This window comes from Hibiscus syriacus, unplaced genomic scaffold (genome assembly GCF_006381635.1).
Source record: "Hibiscus syriacus cultivar Baekdansim isolate YM2019G1 unplaced genomic scaffold, ASM638163v2 tig00110384_pilon, whole genome shotgun sequence".
Classification (NCBI taxonomy): Eukaryota; Viridiplantae; Streptophyta; class Magnoliopsida; order Malvales; family Malvaceae; genus Hibiscus; species Hibiscus syriacus.
Genome location: NW_024062715.1, coordinates 6,687,121 through 6,701,893, shown reverse-complemented (window position 1 = coordinate 6,701,893; position 14,773 = coordinate 6,687,121). Strand labels below are relative to the sequence as shown.

Genomic DNA, 14,773 nt, shown 5'->3' with positions numbered 1-14,773 from the left:
GAGTCATCGCATTAGCTCTCGGCTTATGAAAAAATTAGCTAAGCATGACAAAAGCCATACTTAGCATATTGAAAACAAAGCTTGAAAAATAAAAGAAAAATGAAAAGAACTTGAAAATTAAAAAGAGAAAGCTTTTATAAAAACTAGAGAGAAAATAAGATTGTAATATGAGTGATGAGTTTAGGCTTACCCCAAATGGGTATTTATAGCCTCTCAAGGTCTAAGGATAAACAAGAAAATAAAATAAAATAATCCTAAAGATAATAGTTTTTTTTAATTTAAATTCAAACTTAAACTAGTCTCCTAATGTAACTCTGCTCGTCCATCTTCCAGAAGGCGTGCAGAGGAAGTCTTCTAGAAATGTCGCTGACTGGACCTTTTAAAAACTTCCACATCACATAGCGTCGTGCCCATGTCTCCAACCATGACCAAATAATTAAAAATACAGAATGCACCCGTTTTTTTCACTAATTTTGGAAAGTAAGGACCTGCACAAAAACAAGCATAACATGACCAATTCAGCAGCAATAAGTTCACAAAATCGAAGAAATAACGAGCAAAGATTAACAATTTTGAACACTCATCAACCATACTAATTTTCCTTCGTTTAGAAACTTAAAACATCTAGTATCCCTCAATAGCATTTTGATTCCAAGAATCACACCACAATTTCTAACTTGTTTTTACACTCATCCAATGCTTCTAATCTTTCATTTACCTTATTGACAAGTCAATTCTACCAATAAACATTAATAAACCCTCATATATTAACATATCATTATAAAACCAATTTTCTAAAACCTCCTTTATTTCCCTTATCTCATTGTTTTAATCTAATCTAATCCTTCATTAAGCTTCCATCATATACAAGGATTCAATAACCAACAAAAATTGAAGGAATAAATCATTAAATTGAAAACTTACCTTTAAGCTACGGAGGAGCTTTTCTACGGGGGGGAAAATAGGAAGAAGAAGGAATAGAACTTTTTAGCAACCTAATTCCCTTTTCCCCTTCTTTAATACCAATTTAAAAATACACTTTAATGTCTATTTCATTTTAAAAGACTAAAATGCCCTCTTAATAACCCATTGACACAATTTAGTCCTAACCATTAATCATAATCATTCTCATCTTTTATCATTTAATCAATTAAATCATCCTATTTTTAAATCCTTTCAATAAAGTCCTTAATTCAATACTTGGGGCATTACACGGCCATGAAGGGGAAAATTAGGGGAAAATGTTGAAAAAATTTCTATGGTCTAGAATTGATATTAAATGTGTTCTATGTGATTTGGAGATTTATTTGGATCAATTTGAAACCTCGAGATAGAAAAAGGATGATTTTACATATTTTGAGAAATTGAGGAACATTGATGCATAAATGTGTAAATTGGAGTATTCGATGTTGAAGTTTAATTATAGAATGCTGGAATTTCAAGTTAAATGAGTGATTTGAGATCAAAGTGCAAATTTGGATTAATTTGGTGATGGAATTCAAATAATCTTAAAAGTTGGGACTTAATTGTGAATGTTCAAATGTGATGGTATTATTTTAGTATGAAATTTCAATGCTGGAAATTTATATTAGTATGCTGATTTTTAAGTTTAAATATTGGATTTGGGATCGAATTGCAAGTTTATTGAAGTGGGTGGTTGAATTCGAGAAGTATAAGGAAATAGAGGATGAAATTGCAAGTTTTTGAAGTTAAAGTATTAAATTGAGTATATTATTAAGGTGCTGAAAATTTTAGTAATTTATGTGAAATAATCATAATGGTGAAGGGTCATTATGAATTAAATGGAAAGGTTGATATGAATTCTAAGAATAATTCATAATTAGTAATTTGAATGCAAACTTGGTAAAAGTTGAAGGGTTGATGATGAAAATAAATACTTATGGAATCGAATGAGTATTTTGGGACGTTTGAAATTATGATGGAAATGTGATTTAGTTTTATATTGATTTAGTGTCGATTATGTTTTATAGAATTTATTTTATCGGAATTAAATTATGTTAGTAGAATACTAACATATAGTTTGAAATGGTATTATCTATGTGATGTCTTACAGATTACGACAAATCTAGTGAATCTAGTGACTCGAAACCGAAAGGTAAATTTCTTGAGTAAAAGAGTATCATATTAAAGTTTCAGTAGTGAAGCAAATGTGAGTGCAATTTATTTAATTATTTATTCTGATTGAGGAAGACTTGCGATAAGTCAACCTCATATTATTATTTTAAAGTATGATTTTTTAAGTATGATTTAATTATAAATATGAATTATTTTTATAATGCTTATTTAAAGATTTATGAATGATTTTGGGTATGAGATTGGCCAAGACGTTTTTATATGATACTTTCTGAAAAGATGTTCGAATGAATTTTTTTATTATAATATAAAAATATGATCTATAATTTAAGTGATAGAATATTTCTTTAACGATTTCAGAAGTGTTATTTGAATTTATTTTAGAGCATGAATTGTCCAAAGTATTTTATATGATATCTATATTTTAATTATAGATGATTTCGAGTATGAACTGCCCAAGTTATAATTTTTATGATCATAAGTTGAAATTGATTATGATATGGAAATGTTGATTTTCATATAAATATAATAATAAAAGGAAGTCATTGTATGTTGCATTGAGAATCGTAGGTACACATGGCATGTCAAGAAGTTAAGTAAAGTTCAAGTTAAGTTATGATACATTCGTGTACATTACATATGATACCGTTGGTGCATATGGTATGATTTGCACTTGGAGAGCATTTTATGATAATGATTGGCACCGTGAATTGCCTAGTGCACACATTATGTATGACTCGTGTACCTTAAATTCTCTTACATATACATTGGGCTATGAAAGTTATGAAAAGTATCTGAAAGAAAATACTATGGAAATGAAATGAAAGTTCTAAAATATGTACAAATGAAAAGAACATGAAATGTTTGTTATATTTGATGTTAATTTACATGAATTTTGATAAAATCATGAAATGATGATTTTTTGGTTTTCAAAGAGGAAAATGGCTTGAACAACCCATTTTGAAAGTTTTAATGTTTTTATTTAAATTACAGATTTATGTTTTATAATACTTTATGACATTTATGTTTTAGCTATGTTACTGCCTCACTAAGTTTTACCTAGCGCGTGATGCTTTTTATGCGTAGGTTCGGATAAAGAAACAAACATTAAGTAAGGAATATTGAAAACATATCTTCTTGGAAAATCAAGCCAGCCTACATTATCAGTAAGATATCTTTTACTCATTAGTAGCATGTATGTTATAAATGTTTTTGAACGACTCTGATCGATTAACTTACAATGGTCGATAGAAAATATAATTTTATGGGAAATTGAATGATTTTAAATTAGGCAGTATTTTGGCAGTTTTATTTATGTCTGGAAACAACATTGAACTGTCTAGTTACTGCCTAAAATCAAATTTAAATGGTAGATAAAAATATTATTTTATGTATTTACGCGATTAATTAAATAGTTTAAATTGTTAAATGAAGTATTTTAAATGAAGCAAAATTTTAAAACTTTATGTACAAAGAAAGTTTCATAATGTTAATGTGATATCTTTAACTCGTATTTGGAGATGTGTATGGGTTATGGGTGTTACAGATGATAAAAGAGAACATTTATATAATCGAATGACTATTTTGGGAAGTTAGAAGTTATGATAGAAATGTGATTTATTTTGAAATCGATTTAGTATCGATTTTATTTTATAGGCTTTTATATTATTAAATTTAGCTTATGTTATTATAATACTAACATATAGTTGAATATTTTGTGTTATTATTATAATGTTGTCAAATCATGATAAACCTATCTCTCCGAATAACCCAAAAGGAAAGAATAAAGCACCTGAGTAAAGGAGTATCATATAAAGATTCGGTAGTGAGCAAAGATGAGTACAATTTATTTATTTATTTTATTATTTTGATTAAGGAAGACTTGCGATAAGTCAACCTTATATTATTTTTAAGTATGTTTTCGATTTTAATTATGGATTATTTCCATAATGTTTATACAAAAGTTTTATGAATGGTTTAGATATGAACTGCCCAAGTTATGTTCTACGATGATGAATTGAAAATGATTCTGATTATTAAGTTTTGATTATTAAACGATTATGATATTATTTAAAAGTCCATTTTATGTTTAATTGAGAGTCGTAGGTACACTTGGCATACTATTAAGTTGAGTAAAGTAAAATCAAGTTATGGTATATTCGTATACATTATGATTAGCACCGTTGGTGCATATGATAGGATTTGCACTTGGAGTGCTTCCTATAATGATGATGATGATAACACTGTTGGTGCTTAGTGCGCACATGATGTTTAACTCATGTACCTTATATTCTCTTAAAATATACATTGGGTTGTGAAAATGGAATATAAAAGTTATGAAATGTGTTTGAATGTGAAAGGATATGAGATGTTTATTATACATGATAGTGTTTATCATGATTTGTATAAAATCATGAGATGATGATTATTTTCATATTTCTGAAGAAAAAATTGGCTTGAATAAGTCGATTTGAAAGTTTAATGTTTTCTTTAAATTACTATCAATGTTTTATGTATTTATGATATTTTTATGTTCTATATCACCTAAGCTTATTACTGCCTCTGTAAGTTTTACTTAGCGCGTGATGATTTTCATGCGTAGGTTTGGATAAAGAATAGGACGTGAAGTGAGGAGCCTCTCGAGCATGTTTTTGGATATCATCCGTATTATCAGTATCAGTAAGACATATCTGATGTTTCTTTTGACTTTTAGTGGCATGTATAATTATATCAGTTAGTTTGCTTTATCGGATTTGTTTAAAATGGTCTTAAATAGTAAACTAGGACTATTTTATTTTGGCTAGTTTAGTTATGTTGGTATTTATGAATGAATATTTATATATATTATTATGTTTTAAATGGTTTTCAAATTAAACAATGTTTAGGCAGTTTTATATAGTTTATGAAACAACATTTAACTGCCTAATTGCTGCAAAACAAATCGGATTCGTTTTGAACGATTAAATATTATTTTATGATTTTACACGATTAATGAAATAATTTTAAAGTTGATAAAGGAATGTTTTAAAATGTAACAAAATTTTAAGCATTTATGTTCAACGAAAGTCTGTAATGTTGATGTAACATTTTTAATTCATATTTCGAGATGAATACGGATTATAGGTGTTATATAAACCCTAAGAATGGTTTCACCCGTTGTGGGCCATCGAACTCCCGGGCTGGCTTCCAAATCTTATTACGTTCATCATGAAAGGTTGAGCTGGCAGTACATATACCTATGTCGTTCCACTTCCGTATGGGTTGGTCATCTCCCATGTTCTCTCAGAGGAGGTATAGCAATAATGCGTCTCACAGTGTCCTCGTCAAGATGAAGGTTCAAAAGATTAGTGTTCCAAACACCATTGTCCATGGCATAATCTCGCACCGTTGCGCAAGGGTCAATAACACAATTAATGTTTTCTTCTTCTTGAGGGCGACTCAGTTCTGAAAACCCAAGGATCATTCCAAAAACTAGTTCTCCTCTCATCTCCAATGGACCAACAAAGATTCGTCCGAATAAACTCCCAAATGCAAGCGATGGACCTTCATATAAAAGAACAGTTTTTAGCCTCGATATGGTTAGGAAACGTCCCGTTTATCATGTATTTGGAACGAAGTAATTTGACCTACAAAACATCTAAACACATTAGAAAATTATAATCCAAATTTACTAGGAAAGCCTCATTTTGAGATTGGAGAGGTCTTAATTCAAGACCATCATGGTTAATGTCCTCCAATTAACAAGAGCTATCTTGAGGTTATCTTTCGTTCTCCCTCAAATGAAACGATGAGTGATTTGCCCAACTTGATCACAGATTCCTTTAGGGATGATTATTGTTTGCATGAAATAATTTTAAATAGCCATAAGATTAGTTTTGCCCAGGGTAACCTGCCCTGCCAGCAAAAGATTAGTAGTTACCCAATTGTTTAACTTGCTTCGGACTTTGTCAATGATGAACGAATTGAAACGTACTTTTAATCATCCTACTGTAAAAAAAAACATACCCAAATGAGTATCTAGGTTTTAATCATCCTACTATGAAATAAAGACATGCCCAAATGAGTACCTAGGTATTAATTTTTCCAATTTAAATGTTTGAAATGTCAACAAAATTTTCTTAATTTTGAAGGGGTTTAGTTTAAGTTGGAATTTATATAATTAGCTAGTTGGAAAATAGTTAAAATAAAACATAAAATTAAATTTATCAAGTGATTTCAATAGTAAAAGATAATATTATTCTTCTTATAAATTTTGGGTTTGAGTAACGACATCAGCATGATAAGTATACGTCGTCAATAAATTAAGAAAAGTCTGAACATATTACATTGTAAATACGCTAACATAAATTCATAACATAATTTTATAATATATAAAAAGATAAAATTTGTTTTATTCTCCAAATTCAACATTTTCTCTCACATAATTTTTCGAGTTTTTCTTGATCATATTAGTCTATTAGTATATAAACCTTTGGTCTACGTTAGTCTCTAAGGTTACTTATTTTTATCCACACTAGTCCTTATTTTGTAATATATTTTAATTGATTGAAAATAAAAGTTTATAATGGATTTAAAAAATAATAAAACATAAATACTTTTATCATTAAGATATAAAAGAATTATTAAAATTTATAAGAAGACTGTATTAAAAATAAAGAAAATGAAGACTATAGCTAAAAGTATAACTTGAGGGACTAACGTGGAAAAATAATAAGCTATGTTACCAAATATAAATTCAGGAGTTAATTTGATGCAAAAAAAAAAATAAAGCATCAATATAAACAAATGTAAAATCTATATGCTGGATCAAATTTTACCTCTATAATATGATAACCAATAATCACTTGATCTAGCGGGATATGATATTAGATTCCTTAAGTAAGATTAAAGGTTTAATCGTGATGTTAAGAAGAGAAAAACCTGAAGTGAGAGAATCCTCTCTGTAATAAACTTTTACAATATCCAATTCAAATTAAAAAAAAAGTTTGATTAAACCAAGAGTCTATCGTACTCAAACTCATCTCAATTAAGAGCTCGAGTTAAAAAAAATGAAATTATCTTAGATTTATTTATTCCTCAAGTAAAATTTATGCATATTTTATTTTTTGAAAATTCAATAAAATATTTAAAGTTTGGTTTTATAATGCAATCATATAAAAGTGTAGTTATTTAATTTTAAAGGAAAAGGCTTTTGTAATGGGCCATGAATCTAACACACAATATGAGTTCTAGTCGCAATTTTATGAACCTATATCCTTATTTTCAAGTACTTGGTTGGGGATGTCGAAGGAAAGACAACTTAATATAAGACTAAGGAAAGACGATACTGGAAATGTTAATTTTGTTTTAACATTTCCGATGGAACACTACTTAAAATGTTAATTTTGTTACCTAAAATTTCAATCTTTTTAACGTTTCCGGTTGCAAAGGGAAATGTTATGGAGAAATTAACATTTTAGGTAACGAGATTAATATTTTAGGTAGCGTTCTACTATAAATGTTAAAATAATATTAATATTTCCGATTACACATTTTTTAACCTTATATTAGACTGTCGTATAATAGAACTACTCACTTGGATGGAGGGTTGCTTTCAATAAAAAGATAAAGCAAATTGAGCACCCAAATCTCATAGTACAAAAGGCAAAGGTCTAATAATTGGATGCTATGGCATTTAATAATATTATCTATACTAGTAATTAAAATCTTAATTGAGCTTAATGTCATAAATAAATTCACATCTATTCAATTGATAATTATCAATGCATTTTTATTGTCAACTTTAATAAATATTTTTGCAAATATTTTTATCTTTTGATATTTTTACGAGTCTTTAATTAAAAGATACTAAAAGTATAAATACTTAAATTATTTTAATAATATATTATTATTTAAATAAACTTAAATATTTTAAAATTTTAAATTTAAACCAAGAGAAAAAGAATGCATATAATAAATCAGGAGAGACTGAGAACAATATGAACATGACGATCATAATATTTGTTTCGAATTTTCTCTTATGCCAAAATGCATCCATCATCTTCAAATACACATGCAAAATGTCCTTAAAAGGCTAAGGATCATTCAACTCTTCAAGTATTAAAAGTAACCCACGCAAGGTTTTATGTTTGGGGTAAACTTCTAAAATTTTAGGATAAACGAACTTATAAAATTTCAATAAATGAAAAAAGATTTTTAATGAAAAATATAAACAAAATATCTGAATATTTGATAATTTAAATTTTCCAGAGACAATTGTCTCATTCGCTCCCTTCGATTCATGCCTGGTACCAAATCATCGGCATTTGCTAGAGACATTGGCGGATGTACGTTCAACCCACGGTGGGCACCTAAATTTTTTTTATGTTAGTTGTTCATTTTATTAAATGTGTCCACCCTGAAATCAAATTTCTTTATGTTAGTCATTCATTTTACTAAAAGTGTCCACCTTGTAATTTTTTTGTGCCCATTCCATACGAAAATTTTTCGTTATTAATACATGTGCCCACCCTGAAAAATATTTCTAGATCACTCACCGACTAGAGATAGTTACAATGCACTTGATATATCAAACAAAATAAGCAGGTAATCCAAATTTCATGTAAAAAAGAAACAAATAAAAGTTGGAAGTCAAGTACATTTGTGGCTAGCATGTTCATCTTTGCTAAGAGTACTGACATAGCTAGTCACAAGAAAGACTACTCAAATTTCCTGATTACTGTACAGATAATATTAGTTTTCCCATCATCCCAAGTAATTGAGACTGCCAGAAGGGTAGTATTACAGGACAAATAATTTGTTATCACAGGACATTGTACAGATGATTTTTATTCACTCAGCACTATTACGGTAACATTCATTGAGAGATCAGGCGAAACAAACCTACATGTCCCCAAGTGACTTGCAACATATTGGGCTTCGGCAGGTGTAGTGCATACAAGTATAGTCCTATAAAATTCGGGTTCGACAATCACATTTGTATAATGTCTGTACATTGTTAATAGACTGAATAAAATTTTGAACAAATACTAACTTATAGTATCTCGGACCATTTTAAGGGGGAAAAAAAAGTAGTCCTAGAAACAACATGAAAAGAAGTAGATAAAATCTGTTGCTCAAGAATCCAACTGTACCGGATCGAACTGGGGGCCTTCAATGTGTGAGCAAATGCTCAAGCTCGTTATCATTAAACACTAATTAACTCTTCCTTTCCATTTTCGTCAGGAAGGCAAAACATCTATATGTTGATTGCATCATGTGTTCAAATTATAACCCTCATTTTAAATTAGCTCTTAAACTTTTAAACATTCCAATTTCATCCCAAAATTATGACTCTCATTCTAAATTAGTCCTTAAACTTTTGAACATTCAAATTTCACCCCCAAACTATGAATATCATTCTAAATTGGTCCTTAAACTTTTGCATCTTCAATTTTATCCCCAAATTCATCCAAATATGTAATCCATTTCAACTATAGTTTAACCTATATTTTATTTTTTTCAAACATATAATAATATAATTTGGTCTAATGATTTTATTAAAAAGGGATGTGATTAGTATATACGTATAATTTAGGATTAAATTGAAATGTTTTAAAAAATTTGGGGACCAATTTAGAATAAAGATCATAATTTGGGGATAAAAATGAAATGTTAAATATTTGAGGACTAATTTAGAATGATAGTCATATTTTAGGGATGAAATTGAAATATTTAAAAGTTTAAGGACCAATTTGAAATGAGGGTCATAGATTAGGGATGTATGATACAATTAACTCATATTTTAAACATGTTGCTACTCCTAGGCGATCAAAACTCAACTCGAAAATCCAATTTTTTTGTTTGACTCGATTTGAAAAAAAACTCGACTCGAATTAAGTTCGAATTGTAATTTATGTGAATCACATATGAAAAAAAACAAAAAATATATATATGTATTGTATACGATTATAAAATCTAATTTAAATTAGAATTAAATAATTTCATAATATTATAAATATTTATAATTAAATTTAATTAGTAACTCAAAAATTTGACTCGACTCGACTCGAATTTTATAAAACCGACTCAACTGGAAAAAATTTCAAATCAAATCCGAGTTATAAAATATGACTCGTCAACTCGAATAACTCGAAATTATTTTAATCGACTCGATCGAGCGCTCACCCCTAACTACCCCTGGTTGAACTGATAACCACTACACCAGAGCAACTTGTACACTTTCATACACTTTTACTAATCCTTGCTTATTTTTTTCTACTAGCTTTATGCTAGTGTCAATTTGAAGGAAATAAGCAGCAACACTCTTTCGTGGTTTATGAATTTCATTTGCATACTAGTCTAGATATTATCCCCATATTTTACATAAGAAAATAGCCTTTTCGTATATTTCATACCAGTATAATTACTCAAAGGAAGGTTTTGTATGTCTTTAAAAGTCTTCTATTAATCCTAAATTGAGTATGGGGTGTATATGAATAGAGCATTCGTTGAATTATTTGTACGTTGTTCGTATGACGTTCATTTCTATAGTTAAATAAATGGGAATGACAAAATTAGTATGTTCATTTAATAAACGAATGTATATGAATCAAGGTGTGTTCAGTTTGCTTATGTTCACAAAGAAGCTCTTTTATGAGTTCGTTCGTTCATGTTCATGAACAAACTTTTTTAATGTCGCGTTTACTTTTTAGTTTTTACATTTTAAATATCGATGAATGTATGGACTAAATTGAACATATGGTGAAATTGAAGTTTAAACTATGAAGCTTAAGGAGTTTAAGACATAGTGACATAATTTTATCATATCAGCTTGCAAATGAACATGTTCCCGAACATATAATTTAATGTTAAACAAACATGTTATCGAAAGTTAAACGAACATGTTTACGAACGCTAAATGAACGAACACGAACATGTTCTTAAATGAAAAAACAAGAATACCTTCAAAAATATGTATATGAAACGGACCCTATATTAAAAATTTAAATGAAAACGAATCGAACATAAACACCTTTAAAAATATACAAACAAAAACAACTTTAATCGTTAATGCTCGGTACGTTTACACCTGCTTAACACTAGCAAAAAATATATCTTTGTTGAGCAGTGTTTGTAAGCAATTTCCAATATGTATCTGTCTAAAAGATCTAATCTGAAAATACTGAATAAATAATCACTTAATTACTGTAGAAGTTCTAATTTAATTATTGATGTGTTAACAGAAATTAATCAAAAGTTGTATACTAGCAGAGAGGAGGTTGAATCTAAGACGGGTCCTGTTGTGCGACGTCTAAAAAATGGCGTGATCTGTTAAATAAATGATCGGTTAAAATTTAGATCTATTATGTTATATCATTTAACCAGAAATATTATTAAGTACAATAATATATTAGGTAGCACTTATATAATGTAATATGTAGCGTTTATATTGACATATTTTCTAACTAAACAGGTACATTTAAACCGGTAAAATTATAAATTTACCTATTACATTATAATTATTGGTTTTGATGTTTTTGGGATTGATACAATTTTAAATGTATCGACACTTTATGCGTGCACCTCGTTGTGCTTTCATTTTGAAAAAAGTATCGACACATATTTAAAGAGTATCGATACATAATGTAAACCTATTTGCTAATTAACCAGTATATTTTTGCTGGTTACATTGTAAATTTACTTGTTACATAATAATTATCGATTTCGATGTTTTTTGGATCGATACTTTTCATAAATGCATCGACACTTATGCGTGCACCAATTTGAGTTCTTCAATCAACAGTTTCAATGACACAAAATCCTAACAAAAAAATAAAAATAAAACTGGCATAACTTTATCTTATGGAGATAATAAGAGTATATCATAAGTTTGGGTTGAAAGATGTCTGTTTCTGGGTTTTTGTTTTTTGAGAAACAGATAACATGGTGGGTTTCCCAATGTTATTCTTTTGTTACCGTAAAATTTTTGTTCTTTTCTTATTGGGTTTTGCTTAAAATATCCAACTTTTGTATTAAAAAATGAAAATTCTGAAATAAAAATGACCACACAAGAACACTTTTTTACTACCAGTTTTATCATTTCGAGACCAATTTTATCATATTTTTAAATGTTATATTGTTATGGATCGATACATTTTATAAAGTATCGACACTTTATTGACGCTATAACATCTTTTCTTTTAAATTTCAAAAATATCGATACTTATAATAAAGTATCGACACTTTCAACATATTCGGTAGTTCTTTACCGATTTTGTCATTTCGAGACCGATTTTGTCATATTTTTACCTGTTATATTGTTATAGATTGATACATTTTTATAAAGTATCGACACTTTATTGGCGTTATAACTTATTCTCTTTTAAATTCCAAAAGTGTCAATACTTATAATAAAATATCGACACTTTTAACATATCCGGTAGCTCTTTATCGGTTTTGCCATTTCGAGACCGGTTTTATCATTTTTTTACCTGTTATATTGTAATGGATCGATACATTTTTATAAAGTATCGACACTTTATTAGCGCTATAACTTCTTCTCTTTTAAATTCCAAAAGTGTCGATACTTACTATCAACATATATGGTAGCGCTTTACCTGTTTTGTTATTTATAGACCGATTTTGTCATTTTTTTACCTGTTATATTGTTATGGATCGATACATTTTTATAAAGTATCGACACTTTCAATATATCCGATAGTGATTTACCTGTTTTGTCATTTATAACCCGGTTTTGTCATTTTTTACCTGTTATATTATTATGGATCGATACATTTTTATAAATTATCGACACTTTCAATATATCTGGTAGCGCTTTACCTGTTTTGTCATTTATAGACCGGTTTTGTCATTTTTTTACCTGTTATATTGTTATCGATTAATATATTTTTATAAAGTATCGACACAAACCGACAAGTTAAGTTTGCCGGTTGCCAAATTTTTTAATATTTTTTCATGATTTCCACTTATTACATTATTATTACTTGATATTTACGGTAATGCTAAATCAAATTTATCAAATATCTTTTAATGTATTCGATAACGTCGTATATTAACCATATATTAATCCCATCTAAGACACAAGCTCGACAACAAATGGACGTCAACGGTAGCCAGCGTATGGATCCAGTGCACCAGCGGTTCACTCTACACACTGTTCCCCGATTCTCAAATCCACCCAACGCTACGATCAGTCTACTCTCGACACCGTCTCCGTCTTCAAAGACGCCGGCGTCCTCTCCGGTATCCTCAGCACTTCCGCCGCCGCCCATCTGACCGCCGCAACGATTTTCTATGTGGACCCGCTTGGTCCATTTGGTGGGTATCATCCAATGCTTTCTGGGTTACTTCCTCATCTGGGCTTTCGTCATCGGCTTAATCACTCGGCCTCCGGTTGCGGCGATGTGCTTGTTCATGCTTTTGGCGGCGCACGCTATGAGTTTCTTCAACACCGCTAACGTGGTCACCTCCGTACGGAACTTCCCTGATCATAGTGGCATTGCTGTTGGCATTATGAAGGAATGCCCACGAGAAGTCGGAATTTTTTCAATTTTTGAAGTTTCCAGTTTCGGAGTTCTTAATTCCAGGCCTCTTTTGATTAGGGTTTTCTGGGTTTGAGTGGAGCAATTTTAATTCAAGTTTATACGACCATATTCAACAATAAACCCACCTCATATATTCTATTATTGGCGCTGTTGCCCGCCATTAATCCTTTGCTGCTTATGTGGTTTGTGAGAATTTATGACACAAATGAACCGGGGGAGAAGAAGCTACTCGATGATGTTTCGTGTGTTGCTCTGCTCGTTGCCGCTTATGTTATGTCTGTAATAATATTGGACAACCTCTTTGCTTTCAAATTTCTTGTTCGAATGTTTACTTTTGTGGTGCTTTTACTGTCACTTTCATCGCCATTGTTCATTGCGCTAAGAGCAGGGGAAAGGGGCTCTGATTCGATGAATCTGAGTTTGATTTATGACGAAATGAATGTCCATGAGGAAGACAAAGACAACCATAATCTTTTACAAGCCATGTGCAGTGTGGAGTTCTGGATTTTGTTCTTTGCCATGGCGTGTGGCATGGGTTTGGGGCTCGCTTTACCACCGTGAATAACCTCGGCCAAATCGGAGAATCTCTTGGTTACTCGAGCTCCGAGGCCAACACTTTAGTTTCTCTGTGGAGCATATGGAATTTCCTAGGCGGGTTCGGGGCCGGCTATGTATCAGATCATTTCCTGTATGTTAAACGATTGGCAAGGCCATTGTTCATGGTCCTCACTCTAGCAACCATGAGCGTTGGTAATGCCGTGATCGCATACGGTTTGCCCGGTACCCTCTATGCCGGTTCAATACTTGTAGGCGTTTGTTACGGGTCGCAATGGTCTCTGATGCCCACGATTGTTTCAGAGATATTCGGTGTGAGACATATGGGAACCATATTCAACACCATAACGGTAGCTAGCCCCGTCGGATCGTGTATTTTCTCGATGGGAGTCGTCGGGTATATCTATGACTCGGAGGCATCAGAGTCGGGTTGCAAAGGGAGTCATTGCTTTATGTTATCGTTCCTTATCATGGCATCAGCCACCTTACTGGGATCTCTTGCTGCTTTAGCCTTGTTTTACCGTGCCAAAAGGTTTTATAGTCAGGTTATACTCGGAAGGCTGCTGCATTCCTTGTGA

The 14,773-nt window shown here is 30.5% G+C and overlaps 1 pseudogene; it reads left to right on the top strand.

Annotated features, from left to right (window-relative positions):
• Positions 1–14,773, top strand: part of LOC120122252 — a 41,571-nt pseudogene extending 26,798 nt beyond the window's left edge.